The following is a 7091-nucleotide window of genomic DNA, read 5'->3' on the forward strand; positions in this document are numbered from 1 at the left end:
CTCCAAATAGATTTGTCAGGTCCTCTGGCTCTAGGCAGAATGCCAGGAACAGGTCTGTCAAGCACTGATATAACCAGCCACTGGGGGATTTTCTGCTCTAGCTACCAACACCTACTGCCCAATCAGAACGGGGCGGAGGGGACACTAGAGAGCTGCCCAAGCCTGACACTGAAAGTTGCTGTCTAGTATCTTAGGGCCAGATCAGCTCCCATTTCCCCCTGCTATCCTCAGAGACAGATAGATTCAACTCTGGAGTAGAGGGAAAGGGAAGGAGGGAGGGAAGGAGTGCCACCTTCCCTGGAGTGGGGAGATCCATAGATTTGGAAAAGCAGACAAAAGAAAGTTGTTGGAATTGCAAAAATAGCTCACCTGAATAGTATGTCAGCATTGCCATGTTTGAGATCAAGGTTCGAGCTTGGCCCTCACCACAGCAGAGTAAGCTTCAGTGCTATGGTGCTTTTCCTTATCTATTTAAAAATGTCAACCCCAAATCTTCATCTGCAATATTCGAGCCTTTAGGTTCATGATTAATCAACAGTTTGTATGGCTTTATTTATTTTTTTTTTTATTTAAGAAAGGTTTGTATGGCTTTATATGTTAAAATTTTTTCAGCCATCAGGTTCCAGATGCTACCATGATGCCAACCAGACTTCCCTGGAGAGATGACCCCACCAATGTGTCCTGCAGCCCCGCTTCCTCAGAGCCCTGCCCCACTAGGGAAAGAAAGAGACAGGCTGGGAGTGTGGATCCACCTATCAATGCCTATGTTCAGCCAGGAAGCAATTACAGAAGCCAGACCTTCCACCTTCTGCACCCCATAATGACCCTGGGTCCATACTCCCAGGGGGTTAAATAATAGGAAAGCTATCAGGGAAGGAGAAGGGATACGGAGCACTGGTGGTGGGAATTATACCCCTCTTATCCTATGGTCTTGTTAGTGTTTCCATTTTATAAGTAAATAAATTTTTTAAAATAGGGGGAAAAAGTTAGCCCAGAGCAGTGAAAGCCCATTGATGACAAAGAGAAAGAAAGAAAGGAAGGAAGGAAGGAAGGAAGGAAGGAAGGAAGGAAGGGGAAGGAAAGAAGGAATGGGAGATAAGGAGGAGAGAGAGAAGGAAGTAGAAAGAGGGTGAAAGAGGGGCCAGGGAGCTGGTTGAGCATACATGTTAGAATGCTCAAGGACCCAGGTTCCAGCCTCCAGTCCCCACCTACAGAGGGAAAGCTTTGCAAGTGGTGAAGCAATGTTGCAGGTATCTCTCTTTCTCTCTCCCTCTCTGTCTTCCCTACCCTCTCCATGTATGGCTGTCTTTGTCCAATAAGTAAAGATCATTTTAAAGAAGGAGAAGGAGGAGGAAGAGAGGAGGAGGAGGGGCCAGGCGGTAGCTCAGCAGGTTAAGCACACGGTGCAAAGTTAAAAGACCAGAGTAAGTATCCCAGTTCGAGCCCCTGGCTTCCCGCCTGCAGGGGAGTTGCTTCACAGGTAGTGAAGCAGTTCTGCAGGTGTCTTTCTCTCCCCCTCTTTGTCTTCCCCTCCTCTCTCAATTTCTCTCTATCCTATCCAACAACAATAACAACAACAACAAGGGCAACAAAATGGGGAAAATGGCCTCCAGGAGCAGTGGATTCATAGTGTAGGCACTGAGCCCCAGCAATAACCCTGTTTACAAAAAAAAAAGAGAGAGAGAAAGAGAGAGAGGAAAGATGAAAGTCATAGGAGGGCAGTGCCACAGTCAGTTGAGTGCACATGTTACCATGTGAAAGGATCCAAGTTCAAGCCCTCCAGTCCCACCTACTAAGGGGAAACTTCACAAGCCATGAAGCAGTGCTGCAGGTGTCCCTCAGTCTTTCTTTCCCTCTCTATACCACTTCCCTCTCAATTTCTCACCGTCCTATCAAAACAAGAAGAAAGAAGATAAGGAGAGAGAAGGAGGAGGAGGAGGAGAAGAAGAACAAGAAGGAGAAGAAGAAGAAGGAGGAGAAGAAGAAGAAGAAGAAGAAGAAGAAGAGGAGGAGGAGGAGGAGGAGGAGGAGGAGAAGAACAAGAAGGAGAAGAAGAAGAAGGAGGAGAAGAAGAAGAAGAAGAAGAAGAAGAAGAAGAAGAAGAAGAAGAAGAAGAAGAGGAGGAGGAGGAGGAGGAGGAGGAGGAGGAGGAGGAGGAGGAAGAGGAAGAGGAAGAAGAATAAGAAGAAGAAGAAGAAGAAGAGGAGGAGGAGGAGGAGGAGGAGGAGGAGGAGGAGGAGGAGGAAGAGGAAGAGGAAGAAGGAGGAGGAGAAGGAGAAGAAAGCTTTAGGATCCCTGGAATTTTGCAATGAATATAGGGGAATCCATGGAATTCCCTAAGTTATATGAGATCTACCAGACTCCCCAGCAATGGCCTCCCAAACCCCTTTATTTTATTTTATTTTATTTTATTTTATTATTTATTTTATTTTTAGAGAGATACAGAGGGAAAGAGAGACAGAGAGAAACACCAGAGCACTGCTCAGCTCTGGCTTTGGTGGTGCGGGGGATTGAACTTGGAACTTTGGAGTCTCAGGCATGAGAGTCTGTTTGCATAACCATTATGCTATCTCTCCCACCCTTTTTTTTAATTCCATTTTGTTGCCCTTGTTTTTATTTTATTTTATTTTATTTTATTTTATTTTATTTTATTGTTGTAGTTATTGTTGTCATTGTTGGATAGGACAGAGAGAAATGGAGAGAGGAGGGGAAGACAGAGAGGGAGAGAGAAAGATAGACACCTTCAGACCTGTTTCACCACTTGCGAAGCGACTCCCTCGCAGGTGGGGAGCGGGGGGCTCAAACTGGGATCCTTACGCTGGTCCTTGTGCTTTGCGCCATATGCGCTTAACCCGCTGTGCTACCTTCCGACTCGCGCCCTTATTTAATTGTTACCACTCTGGTCACCAAAGTTCTGTGTCTCCATCCCCATAGATTACCACTATAGTTTTCCCACAGTCTTTGAAATTGGTTGACATTTTGGTTTTTATTTTTTACATTTGTACGTTCAGTTCTCTATATTCCACATATGAATGAAACCATTCTGTTGTTGTCCTTCACTAAGTATTATCTTCTCCAATCCAATCCACTTTATCCCAAAGGACACAATATCATCTTTTTTTTATTGCTGCATAATACTCTGTTGAGTAGATGCCTCATAACTTTTTTATCCAGTCATCTGTCAAAGGGCATTCTAGTTGTCCAAATCCCTTTTCTTATGTGGTGAGAGCCTAGGGCTTTAATAAGTGCTGGCTGTCCTTCTGCAAACCCTTTTCTCCATGTGCCTCTGAGCAACTTTGCCTGGCTCTTTCAAGCCAGGACTTCCCACTGGGTTGCCAGGTCTAAGGATCCAAAACTTCCGCCAACCTACCCTGATCTGACAGCAGCAGTGTCTCTCCATGTCCCAAGGCCTCTATCCTACCCCCCTCACCTGGGAATTCCACTACTCTCTCTCGTACACGTTCTGCATTCCCCTTCAAGGCCTCTCCTAACATCCAGGGATGTGCCGCATCTGAGGACTCCTCCTAAGCCATCCAGGCCCACCACTAACCACGAATATGAGCCCCAGGAAGTCCCACCCACTTACTTCCAATCCAAATCCTGTAAACCCAGCTGGTACCCTCCCCTTGGTTCTGATGCTCAAGTGTTTAGGATCAGCCTCTGGAGGTTTCCTCGGTGACTGTGCTTTCTCTCCCCTAGACTAGCAGCTCCCACCAACTGCCCTCTGTGATTGACTCCCAACTTAGGGAGCCCTGAACAGTGGGCACAGTCTGTGAAACCATTTTTTATGGCACTTGGCTATGCCTTCCACACTCAGTTATCCCATGGCTCTGAGTCCACCTCATCTCCAAAGAGACCTTGTCAAAATCCAGGTTCATGGTGCACCCAGTAGAGCACATACATTACCAGTCATAAGAGAATCTAGGACCTCTACCTTGTGAGAGGACCCAGTCCCCACCGGCTGGGGGAGGGGGGAACATCACAAGAGGTGGAGCAGTGCTGCAAGTGTCTCTTTCTCTCTTCCCCTGTTTCTCGCCTTCTCTATTTCTCTCTGTCTCTAAAGAAAAGAAAGATATAAGAAAAAAATGGCCACTGGTGGTGGTGGAATTTTCCTACAGGTGCTGAGCTTCAGCAATAACCTTGGTGGTAAATGAAATAAAATAAAATAAAATAAAATAAAATAAAATAATAAAATAAAATCTAGGTCCTGGAATCCTCAAGTAACGGTTGTCTTGCAGGGAAGAGGCATCTTCTCATCACAGTCTGACCTCATCTCCCTCTAAGCACCATCTGTCTCAAAGCCATCAGAGACCCCCATGCTAGTTAAAGCCTAGCCCATCACCTAGCCTTCAGGATACACTTAATCCCATCCTTCCCATGCTTTCATATTCATCTTCCTCTACTCGATTCTTCTTGTCCCATTCTCCAACCTCTTTCTCAAGGAGAGCTTCTTTCCCAGCTCTGTGACTTTGTCTATGCTGTGCCCTCCATCTGGAATACCCGTCCCAAGCATCTCTACCTGCAAAATCCCCTCTTCTTTTAAGACCCAATATAAATGCCACAAAGCTTTTCCAACTGTGCATATCAACTCTGACTCTGCTCCCTTGCTTTTCCTCCTCTTGAGCCATTAATTTCATATCCCAGTAATTCACCCCAAATCCCAGCAAGGACAACTGAAAGAAAAAAATCCCCTTCTCCTTTAACAGCTCGTTCGTCTTTTAGGATATCTACAAAAGTGACACTGGTTACTGCGCTTCTCTCTAGAGGTGATGCCAACTGCACAGCATGCACACTGCCACAGCTCATCCTTCATCCATGGCAGAACAGACATCCTAATCAAATGTACCACTCTACCCCACTGAGTCACAGACTTGGGATCCTTCCTAACCTAGTGCTGCATGCAACCATTCTGGTTGCATCTAGAAATGACAATTCCCAGACCCTTTAATGAAGATTTGTTTGTTTGTTTGATTTTGTTTGATTTTGCCACCAGGGTTTTCTCTCAGGCTCCACACCTGCATGGTTCCTCAACTATTGACATGCTATTCCCTCCCTCTCTCTCTCTCTCTCTCTCTCTCTCTCTCATTGGGTGGAGATAGTGAAAAATTGAGAGAGGATGGGGAGATAGAGAGGGAAAGAGACAAAAAGACAACTTCATCCCTGCTTCACCATTCATGAAGCTCTCCCCCCCCCCCACAGATGGGAACCAGGGACTAGAACCTGGGTCCTTGCTCACTGTAATGTGTGCGCTTAACCAGGTGCATCACTGCCCACCCCACCCCACCCCCAGCACTGTTCAGCTTTGGCTTCTGTGGTACAGAGGAATGCCCCTGGGACTTTGGAGCCTCAGACATGAGAATTTCTCTGCATAATCACTGTTATCTCCTCCACCCCTGGCACACTTTTTTCTCTTTTCTTTTCAGCTAGAGGGTGAGACAGAGAGCAGGAGAAACACCACAGCACTTCTCCACTGCTCTCGAAGCTACCCTGTGCAAGTGACTGTCAAGAGACTCAACCTGAGTCTTTGTGTGCTCTACTAGATAAGCTATCTTTCAACCCCTGGAGAGATTTATTTTTAAATTTCTGATTACTGGATTTCATTTGAAAACACACATACACCAAGGCAACTTAAAACTACAACTGTTTGCATCATTCTAAATTATCTTCTAGCTGTTACTGTGCACAGTTAGATTTTACCATAGCTATAATCAGTGTGTAAATGCAACTTCTGTTCTGCTCTTGTCACTTAAGATTACTGCATACACATTTCCGAGGACTAAGATAAGGCATATTCTTATCACATCCAGTGGTTACATGGTGCTCTATCATTCTGGCAGTTAGGATGACTTGGCCTGATTCATTTAGGTCAAGTATAATTTCTCTCTGTTCTCAGGTGCACTTGAGTTCACAAACTAAGCATCATCCAAAGGAGAGTAGAGAGATTCTTGTTACTAGAGGCATTCAACCGGAAGCAAGAAAACAAACAAAACAGGATTTCGGAGGGACATAGGTAGAGAGGGGGTGATATTGGACCTGAGACCTGTGTGTATTCTAACCATGAAAAAGATTTACAAAGGGGAGTGTGTGGTAGCGCACTGGGTTAAGCACACATAGTATGAAACACAAGGACCCGAGAATGGATCCTGGTTCAAGCTCCCAGCTCCCTATCTTCATGAGTGGTGTAGCAGGACTTCAGGTGCCTTTCTCTCCCCCTTTCTAGCTTGCCTCCCCTCTCAATCTCTCTCTGTCCTAGCCAATAAAATGGAAACAAAATGGCTGCCAGGAGCAATGGATTCTTAGTGTGGGCACTGAGCCCCAGAAATAACCCTGGAGGAAAAAAAACAAGGAAGGAAGGAAGGAAGGAAGGAAGGAAGGAAGGAAGGAAGGAAGGAAGGAAGGAAGGAAGGAAGGAAGGAAGGAAGGAAGAGAGTGGGAGAGAGAGAGAAAGAAAGAAAGAAAGAAAGAAAGAAAGAAAGAAAGAAAGAAATGAAAAAGATTTATAGACCTGAAACACCTCATCTGAACTCAGAGGATAAAACTTCTATGAATCTGAATTCTTCGGCAACTGTCTGAAATTCAGTTATAACTTCAGCTATAATCTTGATTTTATTGTGTTTTCCTTAATTCTTTTTAGAGACATGTGTGGTGAATACAGGGTCTAACATGGGAGGGCATACACTCTACAGAGTTACACCCTCGACTCCTTCCTTAAGTTGTACTTATTTACTTATGTATTTTTAATTTTTTTTAAATCTCTATTTATTTATTTATTGGGTAGAGACAGCCAGAAATCAAGAGGGAAGGGGTCGATAGAGAAGGCAAGAGATACAGTGTAAGGATCCCAGTTTGAGCCCCCGGCTCCCCACCTGCAGGGGAGTCTCTTCACAAGTGGTGAAGCAGGTCTGTAGGTGTCTCTCTTTCTCTGCCCCTCTCTGTCTTCCCCCATCTCTATTTCTCTCTGTCCTATCTAACAACAACGACATCAGTAACAGCAACAATAATAACTACAACAACAATTAAAAACAACAAGGGCAACAAAAGGGAAATAAATAAATAAATAAATATAATTAAATTTAAAAAAAAAAAGAGAG

This window comes from Erinaceus europaeus, chromosome 4, assembly GCF_950295315.1.
Source record: "Erinaceus europaeus chromosome 4, mEriEur2.1, whole genome shotgun sequence".
NCBI lineage: Eukaryota > Metazoa > Chordata > Mammalia > Eulipotyphla > Erinaceidae > Erinaceus > Erinaceus europaeus.